At 40.8% G+C, this 19,591-nt stretch overlaps 1 protein-coding gene across 4 annotated transcripts in view; it reads right to left on the bottom strand.

Moving 5' to 3' along the window:
* The window catches only part of phc2b (polyhomeotic homolog 2b (Drosophila)), a 47,627-nt gene extending 29,675 nt beyond the window's left edge, over positions 1–17,952 (bottom strand). For all 4 annotated transcript variants that reach the window (XM_024427056.2, XM_024427055.2, XM_024427054.2 and 1 more), the window contains exon 1: positions 17,801–17,952. The gene's annotated coding sequence lies outside the window, so the exon portion shown is untranslated. The remainder of the gene's footprint in view (positions 1–17,800) is intronic.
* Positions 17,953–19,591: the final 1,639 nt, after the last annotated feature.

Consider the following 19,591-nt stretch of genomic DNA (forward strand, 5'->3'; position numbering starts at 1 on the left):
ACTGTATTCTATACTATTCTATGGTATCTTAGTAAGTTCCGCTCTGACGCCGATCGTCCATATGTATATAGTCTTTATTCATTCATACTTAGATGTGTGTGAGTGTGTGTAGCGTAATTTGTTAGATATTACTGCACTGGCGGAGCTAGAAGCACAAGCATTTCGCTACACCCGCAATAACATCTGCTAATCACGTGTATGTGACCAATAAAATTTGATTTGAAAATTGTCAGACACCAGTCACCCAAGTCAGACTGTTCTCTCTGCTTCCTCACGGCAAGCAGTCTAGGACCAAAAGGCTCCTTAACAGTTTCTACCCCAAACCATAAGACTGCTGAACAATTAATAAAATTGCCACCCAGACTATTTACATTGACGACCCCAAACCCCCCATTAATTTTTACACTGCTGCTACTCGCCGTTTACTGTCTATGCATAGTCACTTTACCCCTACCTACATGTACAAATGACCTTGACTAACCTGTACCCCTGCACATTGACTCAGTACCGGTACCCCCTGCATATAGCCTCGTTTATTGTTATTTTATTGTGTTACTTTTTATAATTTTTTTACTTCAGTTTATTTGGTAAATATTTTCTTAACTCTTTCTTGAACTGCATTATTGGTTAAAGGCTTGTAAGTAAGCATTTCACGGTAAGGTACAACACCTGTTGTATTCGGCGCATGTGACAAATAAAGTTTGATTTACAATGTTTGTTCGGCTACTGTAACTTCTGTTAATGCATTCAACATATTGGAGTGGACATATTGTTCGCACAACCTAAGCTACACTTGAGATGAACAAGTTTTGGTTTATTTCATTCCATTTACAGGTTGTCAGTTTATTACATTGTGTTTTGTTTGGAGTGCTCATGTCAATGTTGAGTAAGCGTAGGCTTATACATGTGCCCATTTGGGGATCTGATAGTATTTCTGATTGTCTTAACTCACCACCACTAATGAGCTGTGGAGCTTCTCAAAGTAATTTTATCTTCTTTACCTTTAAGAGAAAGTACACAAAGCCTGTTTTTACATCCATTGAGAATGACAATAGATCCTCAATTTAGCCCACTTGGAAAAATCTTTCCAGCACTCTCCCTTTTGATAACCACTCGATGTGAAAGGGAAAAAAAATCATAAAATAGGCCTACCTGATTTCTTCTTATCCCTTGCACAAATAGTCTACAGCTGTGTCTGTCTGGAGCTCACTGGCTCTGGAAACTGAGGACCCAGAATATTTTATAGGATGTTGCAAATTTGTTTGTGCAAGCTTGAGGCTGGACCAAGTTGATACAATGTTTCGAGTTCCTTGCAGACAGGCCAGGCATAGCCAACATGATATATAGATATATATATATTTTTTTTTAATCAGAATATTTTCTACCTGCAGGCTGCAATGTTTATTTGTAGGCTTAATGTATTAGTACATAACATAGTTGGCAATGGCAATAGAAGTTACTTTTTGATTTGTATCATTTTCATTTAGATAGATATAATTGTTATTAATCACGTGACAAATTATTGAGAGAAGACTTTATTATAAAATAAAATAAATTAAAACTGTTCCATGAAAAGGTGCATATGAAAATCATAACTGGCACGTGGATTGGTACAAATGTTAAGATAAATTGTCACTCCAAATGAAAAAGGTTGCCGAACCCTGGTGTAGCCTACTACCATCAACTTCGGAAGCGTAATGGTAGAATCTGCGAAGGCCAGCAGCAGTGGGAGGTGGTTTGTTCGGGAACAAGCTTTTTTCCCCTTCTGGTTAGGCCTTCTCTGGCTCCCTCAAGTCATTTGTGTGTCTTGATTATTTAAATTACAGTGTGCTTAAAGCATCCGACAATAGCCTACATATAGTTGATTTTATTAAAAACACATGGGGTGTGTCTATATATGTAAAAATACACGTTTCAACCAGTCGAAGGAACAGATGACTCTTGTTCGACCAATATTGTTTTTTAGTTGGGGACAGCCCTAGCATACTGCCTTAATAAAACAATCTTCCACCACCATTAATACACATTAGAAGTGAATGTGCCAATATTTCTGGTCCCATAAAATGGGGGGGACTACGTACACAAACTGCTGTAATTTCTAAATGGTTCACCCAATATGATTGAAAATACCCTCAAATTAAAGTTGATAGTCCGGACTTTAACCTCAGTCATTGTAGCATTTAAAATACAAAGTGCTGGAGTAGAGACAAAAAATAGATAATGTCACCCAATACTTTAGCTAGGCCTAGATGCAGTCCACATCATCACAGGCCCCATCACACTATGCGTGAGCTCTCTAGTGAACAAAGCCATTCAGTTGTGTTTGATTTTGCATTGAAATACATAACCGAGATTGAGTTTCAGGGGCCTTTTTAAATAAACTTTCCCCACCATTCTCAGATTACCACAGCAACAACTCACTTTCTTCAACATGTCTAATGGTGAGCATGATGTGAAATAAGGGGAGAAGAGTACATTCTGAAAAACAATGAATTCCAGTGACACATTTAAGTTAAATAAAAGTATCTAATCACCGCTGGTGTGATAATGACTTTAACAAAGTTAAAGTACACCGATACTGAAACTGTCTACTATCAGGCTCATATTAGGCATTTGGCTACTGAACCCTTTCTGTCTCCAACATGTGAAAATTAGCAGATTAGTAGTGGACTCTAGAGCAGCAGAAGCATCCCAGTTGACTGACTGTCCCCCTAGTGCCATACTGTTCCATTAGCAGAGGACGTGAGGTTCAGAGTACACTGGGCAGATGAGATGGAGTGGCTGAGAGAGCAGAACAGCTGAGGGGTTAAGGGAGCTTGGAGGAAGAGAGGGGGCATAGGGCTCAGGTTGAGTGTTTGGAATGGATTGTGGATTTTGACTGTGTGAGTGGTTGGGGTAGGGTTGCGATGGAAGTAATTAAAAAGGTCTGTAGTAACTATGCAGCAATTCCTAAGCTATTTCCTCTCCCCTCTTAATTATATTTTCAGTGGGTTAAGGCAAGGTGTCATTTGATACAGCCTAGGCCTACATTGCACGGTAGGTTAAGAACCATCCAGTGAAGACAAACCTCACCTTGTTCCCCTGTAAAGTTTGGTAGTGTGTACTACCACACGCAGAACTGGACTAGCTAATAGGTGCCATATGTTTACTGGTTATCCATGGCTATAAGCTACAATGCAAAAGCCTTTTCCTGCCAATAATTCCAATCATTGAGAGCATTACTTCACATCTGGATGTCCCCCCTATAATTAACTTGCCTGCCCCAGTGAGAAATTTATGCCTGACATCTAGTCTGGTTACACAGTGATTTTAGTTCGAACAAAGCCTTGTCCTCCTCATCATGGTGAAGCATTCCACAGGAACAGCCTGGGTCTTAAAGCTTGTTTAGGCAGGGAGGGATTCCCCTCTGGCAACGCTGCTGCCCCCATCTCTCCAAGAGGAATCACTCATCCATCAGTCATGGAACCCCCACTCGACCAGCTCGGCTGCCAGGCAGCAGGAATTCTGCATTGGGTTGATTAGAGCACGGGGCTACACTAGGAGTGGACAGTATCATAAACCAAGCCCCTACACACCAAGATTTTACAAATCCATGGCCCACAAACCCCTACATCCAGTATTAACAGAAATAAATTCTATTTGATTCATGGGCTTGCTCTTGTCATTCCAAGACTAAAATAACCATATGTCTGAAGATCTGCATATAGTTCAGAGGACAAGAGCGTTAAAGACAGACAGGCTGTCTATACAGAGCTAAGTGCAGCAAGGACAAGAGCCCCCATCACGTAACGAGCTCTAGCCAATTTGTAATGACACAAAAATATATCGCAAAACACAGTCAAAAACCATGATCAATATAGGAAAAGAGCATAGGATATGTACATTAATGGCTTTACAGCAAGGCTTATGGCTATACTAGAAAGAGGGGTGCCACAGAGACAAAGCCCATGATGCTCCTACCTCCTCTGGCCCCCCCAGCGCGCTGCAGGAGTGTGATGCCCCATCCCCTGGGACCCTGGTCCTGTAGGATGCTGCTCCTCTTTGTCTGACTGTGTCTGTGTGTTGGAGCAAACCAAACCACAGCCTCTCTCTCTATCCCCTACGAACACTCTGCTCTGTTCCCCATCCCAGCATCAACACAGACACAGCCCACCAACCTATCCCCTGCCTTCCTCCTGATTATGTGGTATCCTAGCGACAACCAACAGGGTGCCTATGGAATCCCCATGCAGTGCAGCATGCTGATTGGTCGGCAGCACCCCCTCTAATATAGATGGTGGTAATGATTTCACCCTCTACCCTCCCCCTGCCAGAATACTGAATTTGGTAGCATGAAGCCTCAGCCACATAATATTCTAACCAGCATCAAAACCATATTGGGTAAGTACAAAACCCAATCTGTAAATGTTTAGTCCCATCTATTTAAATATATTTTTTGTTTTTTTATTACAGAAAATTTGATTCCATCTGTTATTATTGCATAAGGACATAACAGTCTATAACAGTCTATAATCATTAATTATTATAGTCTACACACACAACGAGCATTCAGGATAGGATCATATATGCTAGTCATGGGAATGCTCTAGCAAATAAGCTAATAGGAACTGGAAAAAAATATGCAATATTATTGGGTATTATGGTATGTTTGAAAGATTTATTGAGTATATTTCTCAAATTAATTATCTAAATTATATCTGACAGAAACATGAACAAGAGCCACAATTATAAAAGAGGCATTTCATTATAGCGCACATTAATTGAAAAGATAATTGAAGAGGACTATAGATATGAGCAAAATTAAATTGGTTTTTGGTTTCAGTGGAATTCAAACGTCACTATATAAAAAAAATACTACGGCCTATGCATTGCCTATAGAATAATAGACAGACATGTGTAATCAGCTGCTTGATGATGGCACCACATTAAAAACACCAATGACCATCAAACCTTATAACATGCCTGGCTGTATGAAATGCAAACATTTCAGTGGTTTGCTGCTGTAACGTATTGATTGGGGCCTGGCAGGCATAGCTTTCATTGATTATAATCTTCTCATTAGCATATAGATTAGCCTAGCTGCCTGCCGGTGGAGGAGAAAGCATGAACCTTGAGTTCCAAAGCAAGGAAAATGAGCTTGGGGACTGGGATGGGTCGGGAAGGGTTGGAGATGAGGGAGGAATGGTAAGGGAAGGCTGTCATGAGTCAGATCTGTTTTGATGCAATGTCTGACTGACAGCCCAGGGCTTGGGATGGCCATGGTGTGGCTTGTTTGTATTGGAAAACAAACATGTCCTCTGAGAAAGGCTGGCGTCTAGCCTACCCCACAAACCCTCCCTACCACTGTTTATCTGGACTTCCTGTCTCTTGGCCATCCCAAGACACATAAGAGCCGCTTGGAATAAGAAATGGGCATATTGAGTTAAAAAGGTGTGGAGTTAATGGTGTGGACCACAACTTTAACTCAATATGCCCATTTCTTATTCCAAGACGCTCTTCTGGGGCTCTAAAAGGAAAAAACACTCATCTATATTTAGAAGGCATATACGTTTTTTTCCCTTCTTCTGTGGGACAGCTTTGGCATGAACCAATTCCTTTCACTGTTCCTGTATCTAGGGTACTGCAGAATATTCATCCTCCAAAATATCTAACAATGATCTCGTGGGCCTAATTTAGAAGGAATAAGCCTGGATGAAGATTTCAAACTGTGATATGCTTTTGATGTACATCCAGGCTTATTCCTTGTGCATCAAAAACATATCACAGTTTGAAATGCATCTCATATTTAAGTGATAATGCCAAAGAAGCCAGAGGGTATATTGGCGCAGGGATCGTCTCGGGCCGGCAAACACTGGCTTCAAGGGCATTAACAGTTTTATACAACAGGTTACAAACATATTCAAATAATTGACATATTTTCATATAAAAACATTATTTTGATAAATTTATTCATACTATTTCATCCTTCCACGAGACATAGTCCCGACACAAATCTAGGGTTGCTACCCAAGCCGGCTGGTCGTCCATTATATCGGTTCGGTTGCCAGAGACCCGACACAGTCATTCAGTCTTTCTGTTCTGTATCTATGGAGGCGACCCAGACTTTTGTTCTAAATGTTCCATTGCCATGCTGGCAAAGTTCTTATCCCTTGCTAGCTAGCCAGCCAACTACGGATAACACAGTCAAGTCAAACATTGCAGCCAGAATAACAACAAAGTAGTTGCATTTGCTTAATCTGTTTTGTAGTGACATTTACTTAGATAAATGATACATCCAATGAGTTTGCAGACGACACTACAGTGGTAGGCTTGATTACCAACAACAACGAGACGGCCTACAAAAAAAGAGGTGAGGGCCCTCGGAGTGTGGTGTCAGGAAAATAACCTCACACTCAACGTCAACAAAACAAAGGAGATGATCGTGGACTTCAGGAAACATCAGAGGGAGCACTCCCCTATCCACATCGACGGGACAGTAGTGGAGAGGGTAGAAAGTTAAGTTCCTCGGCATACACATCACGGACAAACTGAATTGGTCCACCCACACAGACAGTGTGGTGAAGAAGGCGCAGCAGCGCCAACCTCAGGAGGCTGAAGAATTTCGGCTTGTCACCAAAAGCACACAAACTTTTACAGATGCACAATCGGGAGCATCCTGTCGGGCTGTATCACCGCCTGGTACGGCAACTGCTCCGCCCACAACAGTAAGGTTCTCCAGAGGGAAGTGCGGTCTACACAACGCATCACCGGGGGCAAACTACCTGCCCTCCAGGACACCTACACCACCCGATGTCACAGGAAGGCCATAAAGATCATCAAGGACAACAACCACCCAAGCCACTGCCTGTTCACCTCGCTATCATCCAGAAGGCGAGGTCAGTACAGGTGCATCAAAGCAGGGACCGAGAGACTGAAAAACAGCTTCTATCTCAAGGCCATCAGACTGTTAAATAGCCACCACTAACTAACATTGAGTGGCTGCTGCCATACATGTAAAAAAAATGTATCACTAGCCACTTTAAACAATGCCACTTCATATAATGTTTACATACCCTACATTACTCATCTCATATGTATATACTGTACTCTATACCACCTACTGCATCTTGCCGATGCCGTTCTGTACCATCACTCATTCATATATCTATGTACATATTCTTCATCCCTTTGCACTTGTAGCTGAAGGTAGCTGATGACGAAAATGTTAGGTTAGATTACTCGTTGGTTATTACTGCATTGTCGGAACTAGAAGCACAAGCATTTCGCTACACTCGCATTAACATCGGCTAACTATGTGTATGTGACAAATAAAATTTGATTTGAGATAATGATGCACAATTTAGAGGTTGAGTGTGCTTTGTCAGGACACTGTTCATAGGAGCTAGCCAACTACACTTCTAACACAATCACGTCAAACTGAAGCTGGAAAGACCGCAAACTACACTAAACAAAAATATAAACACAACATGTAAAGTGTTGGTCCCATGTTTCATGAGCTGATATAATAGATCACAGAAATGTTCCAAGCGCACAAAAAGTGTTGCTTAAATTTTGTGGACAAATTTGTTTAAATCCCTGTTAGTGAGCATTTCTCCTTTGCCAAGATAATCCATCCACCTGACTAGTGTGGCATATCAAGAAGCTGATTAAACAGCATTATCAGTACACAGATGCCCCTTGTGCTGGGGACAATAAAATGCCACTAAAAATGTGCAGTTTTGTCACAACACAATGCCACATGTCAAGTTGAGGGAGCGTGCCATTGGCATGCTGACTGCAAGAATGTCCACCAGAGCTGTTGCCAGAGAATAGAACGTTAATTTCTCTACCATAAGCCACCTGCAGGGTCGTTGTAGAGAAATTGGTAGTAGGTCCAACCGCAGAAGTGTATGGCGTCGTGTGGGCGAGTGGTTGCTGATGTCGACGTTGTGAATAGAGTTCCCCATGGTGGCGGTGGGGTTATGGTATGGGCAGGCATAAACTACGGACAACGAAACAATTGCATTTTAATCTATGGCAATTTGAATGCACAGAGATACTGAGGCCCATTGTCGTGCCATTCATACGCCGCCATCACCTCATGTTTCAGCATGATAACACCCCATGTCTCAAGGATCTGTACACAATTCCTGGAAGCTGAAAATGTCCCAGTTCTTCCGTGGCCTGCATACTCACTAGACATGTCACCCATTGAGCATGTTTGGGATGCTCTGGTTTGACGTGTACAACAGTGTGTTCCAGTTCCCGGCAATATCCAGCAACTTCGTACAGGCATTGAAGAGGAGTAGGACAACATTCAACAGGACAATCAATAGCCTATGCGAAAGAGATTTGCGAAGGAGATTGGTCACGCTACATGAGGCAAATGTTGGTCACACTAGATACTGACTGGTTCTCTGATCCACGCCCACACCTTTTTTTAAAGGTATATGTGACCAACAGATGCATATTTGCATTTACAGTCATGTAAAATCCATAGTAGAGGTCAACCGATGAATCAGAATGGCTGATTAATTAGGGCCGATTTCAAGTTTTCATAACAATCGATAATCTGCATTTTTGGACACCGATTGTGGCCAATTGCACTCCGCGAGGAGACTGCGTTATGCGAGTACAGCAAGAGGCCAAGGTAAATTACTAGCTAGCATTAAACTTATCTTATAAAAAAAAGAATCTAACAATCACTAGTTAAACTTGTAATATCATCATCCATGTGTTATCTTGAAAATAAAAGAAAGCCGCACACTCTTGGAGCTCAGATGCAAAAATTTAATACCAACGTTTCGACAGCCAAGCTATCTTCATCAGGGTATAATTATTACAAGTTTATCTACCTTGTCCTGCGTTGCATATAATCGATGCGGTGCCTGTTAATTTCTCATCGAATCACAGCCTACTTCGCCAAACGGGTGATGATTTAACAAGCACATTCATGAAAAAAAAGCACTGTCGCTGCACCAATGTGTACCTAACCATAAACATCAATGCCTTTCTTTAAAATCAATACACAAGTAAATATTTTTAAACCTGCATATTTAGTTAATATTGCCTGCTAACATGAATTTCTTTTAACTAGGGAAATTGTGTCACTTCTCTTGCGCTCCACGCAAGCAGAGTCAGGGTATATGCAGCAGTTTGGGCCGCCTGGCTCATGGCGAACTGTGTGAAGACAACTTCTTCCTAGCAAAGACCGTAATTAATTTGCCAGAATTGTACATAATTATGACATAACATTGAAGGTTGTGCAATGAAACAGCAATATTTAGACTTAGGGCTGCCACCCATTTGATATTTGATAGAGCAGTCTGACTGAGCGGTGGTAGGCAGCAGCAGGCTCGTAGGCATTCATTCAAACAGCACTTTCGTGCATTTGCCATGCAGCTCTTTGCTGTGCTTCAAGCATTGAACTGTTTATGACTTCAAGCCTATCAACTCCCGAGATTAGGATGGTGTAACCGATGTGAAATGGCTAGCTAGCTAGCGGGGTGCGCGCTAATAGCATTTCAAATCGGTGACGTCACTCGCTCTGAGACCTTGAAGTAGTTGTTCCCCTTGCTCTGCAAGGGTCGCGGCTTTTGTGGAGTGATGGGTAACGATGCTTCGAGGGTGGCTGTTGTCGATGTGCCCCTGCTTCGAGCCCAGGTAGGGGCGAGGAGAGGGACGGAAGCCATACTGTTACACTGGCATTACTAAAGTGCCTATAAGAACATCCAATAGTCAAAGGTATATGACATACAAGTGGTATTGAGATAAATAGTTCTGCAATTCCTATAATAACTACAACTTATAACTTCTTACCTGGGAATATTGAAGACTCATGTTAAAAGGAACCAGCAGCATTCATATGTTCTCATGTTCTGAGCAAGGAACTTAAATGTTAGCTTTTTTACATGGCACATATTGCACATTTACTTTCTTCTCAAACACTTTTTTTTTGCATTATTTAAACCAAATTGAACATGTTTAATTTATTTGAGGCAAATTGATTTTATTGATGTATTATATTATGTTAAAATAAAAGTGTTCATTCAGTATTGTTGTAATTGTCATTATTATAAATAAATAAAGCTGATTAATCGGTATCTGCTTTTTTTGATCCTCCAATCGGTATTGGCGTTAAAAAAATCATTATCGGTCGACCTCTAATCCATAGATTAGGGCCTAATGAATGTATTTATATTGACTGATTTCCTTATATGAACTGTAACTCACTAAAAATCTTTGAAGTCGTTGCATGTTACATTTATATTTTTGTTCAGTATAGTATGAGAACTACAACATGCTCTCTACCTATTAGCTAGCCCTGACGTGCTGAGGCTATCCCTTGCTTTGAAAGCATCGTCACACTTTTTTCCATTGACAGAAACATACATCCCGTCTGTCACGAATGTTTAATACAATTATTTGAACGTAGTTCAGAATACAGAATATTTTGAAACAGCACTATGAATTTCAACCCAATAGCCAGAAGGGGGAACCATGGGAAGCATTGAACTACAGAAATGTAGCCGTGGCAATATATTAATTTTGCTGATATTTGTAGCAGTTAAAGAAACTAGGATATTATTCCATCTACAGAGGTCAGATTAAACTGATTTGAGCTTCTGTTAAAAGGTTTCTGGCAATGGTTTCATCTGAAAGGAGGAAATATATCTACTCCCAAATATTTAAAATGGGAATGGCCTCAATCAGGGTCTTGAGGCAGTACGGCTGATTTGGTTAGACTCATTTTATAAACTGAGATGAAGCTGAAATATATCTACGATCTTCAATGTTTTTGGAAGCAATTGAGATTACATTGTCTGGATAGAGTACAACATTGTCTGGATATAGTAAAATATTGTCTATGTATAATGATATGAAGTGATCAGTAGATTTTAAAGTCAATTCCCATGTCTTTAAAGACAGACCAGTGATATATGACCATACTAGTTTATCAAAAGTTTTTTCTGCATTGAGGGATAATACAGCCTAAGGAGCTGTTGTTTCTGATGAAGCTTCTAAGATATGTAACAGTCTGAGGTTATCTGAGGATGAACGCTTTTTACAAACCCGCTTTGAACCTTGTGGATAAATTTGGGTAAGAAAGTCTCTAGATGGGACAACATTTTGTTAAACAGTTTAATGTGTGTTTATCAAAGATAGTGGGTGATGGTGATAACACTAGGTGGCATCCTTACATTTAAAAAAAATAATAAAAGCAAAATTATTGCTGTATTCACATCGCTCACAAATGAACCCTTCGTGAATGGCTCAGCTAATTATTTTGAGCAATAGTGAACATAACAGATTCCAAAATGTTAAATAGATCTCAGGAGGAATACCATCCCAGCCAGGTGATTTGCCTTTATTGATGGTATCCAATGCCCTTTTAAATTTATTGAGAGAGATTTGGGCTCCCAGCAAGGTGGCTTCCTCTGAGATAAGTGGTTCTTAATTTTTTTAGAAAGGACTTTGTCTGGCTTGATGTGGATTTTACAATCAGAGGTTTACAGTTCTTTGAAGAAGCAGTAGAAGCTTTGATTGATTCATTTGGGTTCCGATTGAAACGGGAATTACTGATTCAATAGTTGCTATATCAGCTAATCAATCATTACTGCATAGCTTGTTGGCCAGTAAATGGCAAACGATTACCATGGAAGTAATGGTTGAATCTAACCCAAATGGATGGCAAATTCTGCTTGGTTTTATCAATAAATTAAAGTTATGTCTTGACTTTGGAAAAAGTAACAGCTACCTGGTCTGAAAAGTGTGCTGAGAACAGTTAAAACATTTCAAATATCTTCTTTCATTGTGATTTATTCAACCCAGATGCAAATGCAGTGACATTCCTTTTTATAAAACCTTTGGTGGCATCTCATAGAATCCACGGGTCATCGACTGAATTCTTATTGATCATTATGAATTAATTTAGTTCAATTTCAAATTGATCACAGAATGTAGAATTTCGTAGTAATTAAATGTTGAAATGCCATCTTGTGGTTCTTAAGAGATTCTGAAGTACGAAATTGATTTGTGAGAATGCTAATAACTTACAATTTAAGTTAATGCTGTCGATTTTGTTCACTCCATGGAAATCAAATGTAGGCCATCCCTTGAGGTTGTAGAATGGTCAATGAGTACTGTCCAAAATGCCAGTCAGTGTACTACATTTGTTAGAGTGTGTAACGAGAGCGAGAAAGTCTCCCTTGATCCAGAGGCCCGATAGGAATGAGGTGTAATTGAGCCGTCTGCCTCTGATAGACTTGTCTTACACAGCTGAGTAGTACAAAGAGAGTCTGGCCCCCTTCCAGGTGTGTGTACTGGATGCATGGCAGTGGTGTCTTGTGCGTATGTGTGTGAGTGTTGACACTCCGCCACACGTGGCCCATTCCCTAAGGCAGTGTGGGGCATACTACAACACCCACACCAGATGTACCAAGGGACCTCTACATCTTAATATAGAATGCCACTTAAGGCGTCTGCATGCTTTCCAGACAAAACTATTCGGAAGAGTTTTTGGAAATATGATAACATTTTGTGACGTTTTTGACTTTGGTGAGGGTTTTTTCGGGCACACATTTTTTCTGGAGGAAAGCCAAAGTCCAGAGCCGAAGTCTATGTCCTTTCGTCAGTGATTGGTCAACAGTAAGGAATTTTCAATAAAGTTTGGTGTCATTCAACGAGAGAAGTCTTGTTTTCATGCACATTTTTAATTGTGAAATACTGCACCAAACATCTATTGCACGACTAAGGTCCCCGGGCAAAAACATCAAAATTAATAAACAGATTTCTTGAGTTATCTTAGATTAATTCAGAGTATTTTGAGGAAGTGTATACTGACTAAGGTGTCTCAAAACGAACAAACCATACTATTGCGGTACTTCAAGCAAAGGTCTTTTAAGAGAGTATGAGAGCACACTTGTTCCCGAACTGAAACATGCTGATGCCTTTAGCCTAATTGTTACGTGTTAAAATCCTGCTGACTCCCCTGTAAACCTAAATAACAAAACCACAGTATCTCCTCCCATACCGAACATTCCTCACTTACTCCACTCTATAAATACCTGTATCAAACAGCACTCCCAAAGCCGCAGATTAGTAATATGCGTCAACCCAGACACTATTCTATGACTCAATCTCAAAAGAACCATTCCCCTACAAAGGGAGAAATAGGTCAGGCATGATCACTGGTAGTGAGCACAGAGTATTGAAAGCCCTGGCCTCATTAGAAGACATTTAGCATGTCTATGCCAGCTGTGGGCCAGCCTGCCCCTGGGAGGACTAGACAAGACTGGCAAAACCAGATGTTGACTGACTTGACTCCTTACCAGTAAACTATCTTCGATGCAGCTGGGTGACTGGCCTGCTATGCCCTTGTTTTGTCATGATAGTCAGGGTCTCCCAAGGTCTTCCAAAACCCTTGGCTGGATGTTCTGCTCTGATACCATTCTCAATGTTTTAAGAAATGTTTGCACTGGGACACAATGTGCTGTGACACCTCAGTGTCATAATGGTAAATATAGGCTAGCCTGCCCTTAGACATGAACTGTCTTACTGCTAACTTTGAACTAACTCTAGTTTCAGTCAATAAAGTGAAATCGACAACTAATCTTGTTTTAGTCGTGGATGAAAAAAATATTACTTTTCAGTTACAAGCCAGCAGACACTCACTGACACTCCTGGTTCAAACTAACGCCAAGCGTCCATCCACAAAGGGGCCCAGACTGCCATGACAGCAACAGTCTTTAATTATCCCTCTTTCCCTGGGATGCAGTGGAGAGCTAGGCTTAATTGGTATTCCCTGGTAGAAGACAAGAGGCCTGAGCTGGTGGGTTCATACAGCTAAAGTCTGCAGAAACCAATCCCCCCCATGACCAGGCCTCTTCCCTGTGGGGGATTTTATTTTTTACTTTATTTAACTAGGCAAGTCAGTTAAGAACAAATTCTTATTTACAATGGACGGCCTACTGGGGAACAATGGGTTAACTGCCTTGTTCAGGGGCAGAAGGACTTGTCAGCTCTGGGATTCGATCCAGCAACCTTTCAGTTACTGCCCCAACCACTAGGCTACCTGCCGCCCCAAAATGATGACCTCTGTGGGGAAAGGATTAGCTCTCCATAAGGAGGTAAATAAATACAAATATTTGATGAGGCATTATGGTGGGACAGGGGAGAGCCAAGGGGTAAGGTCAGTGCCCCCTCCTGCTTATTTACAGATTAGGATCTAAACCATAAAATAATGCTACTTTATTCCAATAGCATAGATTTGCATCTTTCAAAAGTCTTTCAGAAGCCTTGAATGAAATTGAATCAGTGCCTTGGCAAATAGCATGTTGTGGTCATATATTCTGAAACCCGAACAGGTGATTAGGTTGGGTAATATGAGTGTGTTGAGAATCACACACACAGAAGTTTTTTTGTCATGAGTCTTGCCCTTGAGGCAGAACTGAGCCGTTTCCACTGGATGAGCAAGCTGCAAATGCTAAATTGGTTCTATCGTAAAAATGAATAGAAACAAAAATGTGCTTTTTGGTCTTAATTTAAGGTTAGGCGTTTGGTTAAGGTTAGGGATAAGGTTCAAATCTGATTTTGACTTTGTGGCTGTGCCAGCTAGTGACCACTGCAGAGCTGCTTCCAGTATGAGTCATCTCAATAAATGCCAACCTGCCACTAACGCACACTATGATGGGTATGACTGTAAATTGAGAATGTACTATTTGAACACACTACTCCAAATGATTCTCCCAGAGCACTGTGGCCTGGGGTCCAAGGGGAGATACTCTATCCATAATAATTTTCAGTCATACTGAGCAATAAAATTGAGTCCCAGTACAATTAACCTCAAAAGCCTAGAGGAAATTCTAGGCGCTTCACTGTAATAGAGCATACTTTTCTCCAGTTTGACAGCTAACATAGTGACTATTGTTATAGTGCCTTCAGAAAGTATTTACACCTTTTTCCAAATGTTGTTGTGCTACAGCCTGAATTTTAAATGAATTAAATATTTTGTCACTGGCATACACACAATAACCCATAACGTCAAAGTGGAATTGTGTTTTTCGAAATGTTTACAAATAAATAAAAAATGAAAAGATGAAATGTCTTGAGGCAATAAGTATTCAACCCCTTTGTTATGGCAATCCTCAATAAGTTCAGGAGTAAAAATTGGATTAACAAGTCACAAATTGCATGGACTGTGTGCAATAGTAGTGTTAAAAATTATTTTCTCACGGATACCTCATCTTTGTACCCCACACATACTGTATGCTGCTGCTACTGTCGCTTATCTATCGGTCCCTCAGTTGAGTCGTGAATTTCAAACACAAAGACCAGGGAGGTTTTCAATGCCTCGTAAAGAAGAGCATCTATTGATAGATGGGTAAAAATAAAATAAAAAAGCAGACATTGAATATCCCTTTAAGTGTGGTGAAGTTGTTGATTACACTTTGGATGGTGTATGAATAAGCCTAGATTCAGACACTACAAAGACAAAGGCATCCTTCCTCACTCATTTGCCGAATATGAAGGATACCGCACAGGGATTTCACCATGAGGCCAATGGTGACTTTAAAAACAGTTACAGAGTTTAATGGCTGTGATAAGAGAAAGCTGAGGATGGATCAACAAAATTGTAGTTACTCCACAATACTAACCTAAATGACAAAGTGAAAAGGAAGCCTGTACAGAAAAAACTAAAACATGCACCCTGTTTGCAATATGGCACTAAATTAAAATAAAGAAATTAACATTAGGTCCTGAATACAAAGTGTTATGTTCGGGGAAAATCAAACACATCAATGAGTCCCACTTCATATTTTCAAGCATAGCAGTGGCTGCATCATGTTATGGGTATGCTTGGCAAGACTATGGAGTTATTTATGATAAAAAGAAACAGAATAGAGCTAAGCACAGGCAAAATCCTATAGGAAAAACTGTTTCAGTCTGCTTTCCAACAGACATTGGGAAGAAAAAAAAAAATCTAATTTCTGCAGGACAATTACTTAAAACACAAGGCCAAATATACACTGGAATTGCTTACCAAGACATTTAATTTCCCTGAGTTACTAGTTACAGTTTGGACTTCAAATCATCTAGAAAATCTACGGCAAGACATGAAAATGGCTATCTAGCAATGATCACAAGCAACTTGACAGAGCTGTAAGAATAAATACAAAAATATGTAACATGCAAATATAGTGTGTTAATGGGTGAGAAAATATATTTAGTTCATTTTGATTTCAGGCTGTAAAAAAAAAAGGTGGAATAAGTCAAAGGGTATGAATGCTTTCTGAAGGCACAGTATGTAATATGCACATACACAAACATACACATTGAACGGAGTTGTGGGGTAGTCATGTAGCCTATCTTGTTGGTCTCATTTGGGTCACTGAAAGAGCCAAGGACACTATAACTAGCCTGTTACGACAATGAACATTCAGACTACAGGTCTACACGGTACCACCTGTACCCAAACACTCAAGACCCGATCCAGGACCCATAGGGGTCTGGATCCAGAATTTGAAATAATGTCACGGGTCAGATCTGATTGTCACCGGTCACGGGAATGTGTAATTTTAACTGACTTGTCCGGAAGTACCAATACAGATCCGAACATGACTTCTGCAAGAAATAAAGAGTATAATTTATGCTGCTGCTTGTTGTTGGTCAATCATAAGTTACCAAAGCAGCAATAGGCTACAGTCATAGAGCCTCCGTGTGGGGCAAAAGTTAGAAGATATCTAACCAGTTAATTAAAGAAGGATAGGCTACAATGACCAAGAGCCAACAGGTAGGCTGCTACTTTATATTCTGAATGGAGATGTGGTTTGTAACTGTAGGATGAGAATGCGCATGCAGCCTCAATTAGCCTAGCTAGCTAGCTTAACTCGCTTCTCCCGGTTTCATGCAGGCAAGGCCAGTAGTAATGTTAATCATATTGGATGACACATAACCTAGCTAAGGCAGCTATTAGTCAACTATGGCACAAGTTGGCTTGGTTTGTTACCTTCGCTCCCTCTCTCCTCCCAGTGTCACTTGCTCACACTCACAGTAGCCTACGCACAGCACAGCCCCTGCTAAGAGCGCCACTTTGCTCTACCTCATGCTTTAACAACTCCAGTTAATAAACCATCTTCAAAATTGACTTTTCTGCTGCTTCCCTCACTTGGATCGAAACGGCTCTGGCCAGGTCTGGTTGTCCTTGGGTCCGTTCAGGAACGGGTCTCTATATTAAAAAAATATACATTTATGCCTATGGAGTCCAGATGGGAAAGCCCCAGGTCCATTTCGCAATGGGTCCAACGTTTTGGACCCATTAAGGCCTCTAGTTCAGACATGCTGCACTTGTCAAAATAACCAACCCTTCCCCCTCACGACATTGTGACTCAAGGGACACGGTCTCAAAAGGCACCGACCTATCCCCTCCAAGTGTCCAGGGAGGGAAGCGCTGTGTTCGTAGATGTGCAACCCATGCAAATGAGCATGCAAGAGCTGAGCACCAGCTAACTGATCCTTGCATCTGTTTTTTAAAAACAATTCATTTTTTAATCTAATCCACAAAATAGTTCCGTGTAGGCCTTCTAACTGATGTGTGTTCCTGTTTATTGCACGCATGCACTGGAAGTTCCTCTTGTCTAGCTAGTAGCTAGCCAGCCAGCTCTGTCAGTCAGACACGGAAGGTTGCTGTCAACTCAAAAAAGGTCCCTCACGACTAGCATGCACATGCTCAGACTAACACGGTCATTGACCGCAGAAGTACAACTAGAAGACCGAGGCCAAGAACGGCCTTTCATGACGAAATAAAATGTTGTTGCCATACCTTCCACGAAGGCCTTGTACTTCCCTGCTTGGAAATACTCTCGTGCTTCTTTCCTGCTATTCTAGCTACACCATTATTGGATATTGTTGAATACGATACACTTGGAATAAACCAGCGAGAGTGGAGGAACAGGGGTGTGAGGAAAAAAACCTATGCATTAGCGTTCCGAAATAGAACATGTGACATGTATTCACCCAATGGACAGAACGTGTACCTCTTTGGCACTCCCCCTTCCCTTTCAGACCCGGTCCCTCCGGTACCCTTCCACGCGCCTGTCAAATCGGTACTACGGAACCTGTCATGGTCTCCATAGCAACACATAGGGATTTAACCCTTGTCCGGTTTTTATTGGCTCATGCCTTTAAATTGGTAGCTATGTAGACAGCGCAGTGTTTGCAAATACCGTATGATCAAAAAGAAAGGGAGAGCAAAAAAGAAAAGAATGTTGCATTGTTAAATATCTCATCTAATGAGGTCAGCATCAATTCTGAACAAATAAGTCAAAATTGGCATTTTCAAAATGATCATATAAACCCACAATTACATGCAAACTGTTATTGTCTTCCACTAAATTATGGCAATACTAGTCCAAGGTAGAATTCAGGGGTGGGGGAAGGGTTGCAACCCCATGTTATATGTCAGAGGGTAGGGGCTGCAATGCATGCAAATGTATTCAAATGTCAGGGCTATCATAAATACAGTGCATGAAAATGCACTAGGCTCTGTGGCTCCGGGGCAATGTTGCTTGGTCACAGATGTAATGGTCCATATGGTGCCATAAAATGTCATTTATTTTGGGAAACCTCATTATGGGGCATGTGTGGCACAGAACCTTATCCTTGACCTCAGGGGGCTGTGTACCATCAGACACCTATTTAAAGCCTCAGTGAGCTTGAAAGGTTGCCAGATTCTCCATAATTTTTCTCTCATTAACCCAAACAACATTTCTGAATCTAATTTTCTATTCATCACCCTCCCTCATGCAAGCTACTGCTAAAAGTAACATGTATTACAGTCAGCTTCAGAACAGCAAGTATTGTACATGATCATTGTGCTTGTGTGTTACATCTCCAAGGGACAGACAGGCTATTTCTTAAAAATCTAAAATGTTCTAAAGATGTCATTTTCTACCTTTATTAAAAATACATCAAAGCCTTATCCACCAACTTTGAATCATGGGGCTGAGGCAAAATGTTGACCTATGATAATAATAAGGACATAGACTAGATGAATTGCTAATGTTTCAGGGAGACACTATTATGTTTCCTGTAACACGAGGATGAAGTGTATTCATTGGCTTGCAAATGCTGAATAATTGATCAGAATATGACTTATTTGGTTGGACCATGAGTTAATTATCTGCTATTTCATAGCCCCTTGATACCCAGCTCCCAGAACCTTCATAGACGGGACATTCCAGTAACATGGTTATTCCCTAAAGACCTGTTATTATGAGCTGAAGAGTCAGGCAGCAGGATAATGCAATAGAATACAGTATCTCAAATGAACCATGATGAGGTGTGTTCAATACACCATTCTGGCTGACTAGAGTGAGTCTCAAAACTCATGTTTACACCATATCATGAACAATAATGGAGTGTGTATTATTCATGAGAATCATAATGAAATATTAATGATGGCACCCTCAGTGGCATGTAGCCTAGCGGTTAAGAGCGTAGGGACAGTAACCGAAAGGTCTCTGGTTCAAAACCCTGAGTCGGCAAGGTGAAAGAAATCTGCTGTTCTGCCCTTGAGCGAGGCAGTTAACCCTGAACAACAACTGCTACCTGT

Source organism: Oncorhynchus tshawytscha, linkage group LG07 (genome assembly GCF_018296145.1).
Source record: "Oncorhynchus tshawytscha isolate Ot180627B linkage group LG07, Otsh_v2.0, whole genome shotgun sequence".
NCBI lineage: Eukaryota > Metazoa > Chordata > Actinopteri > Salmoniformes > Salmonidae > Oncorhynchus > Oncorhynchus tshawytscha.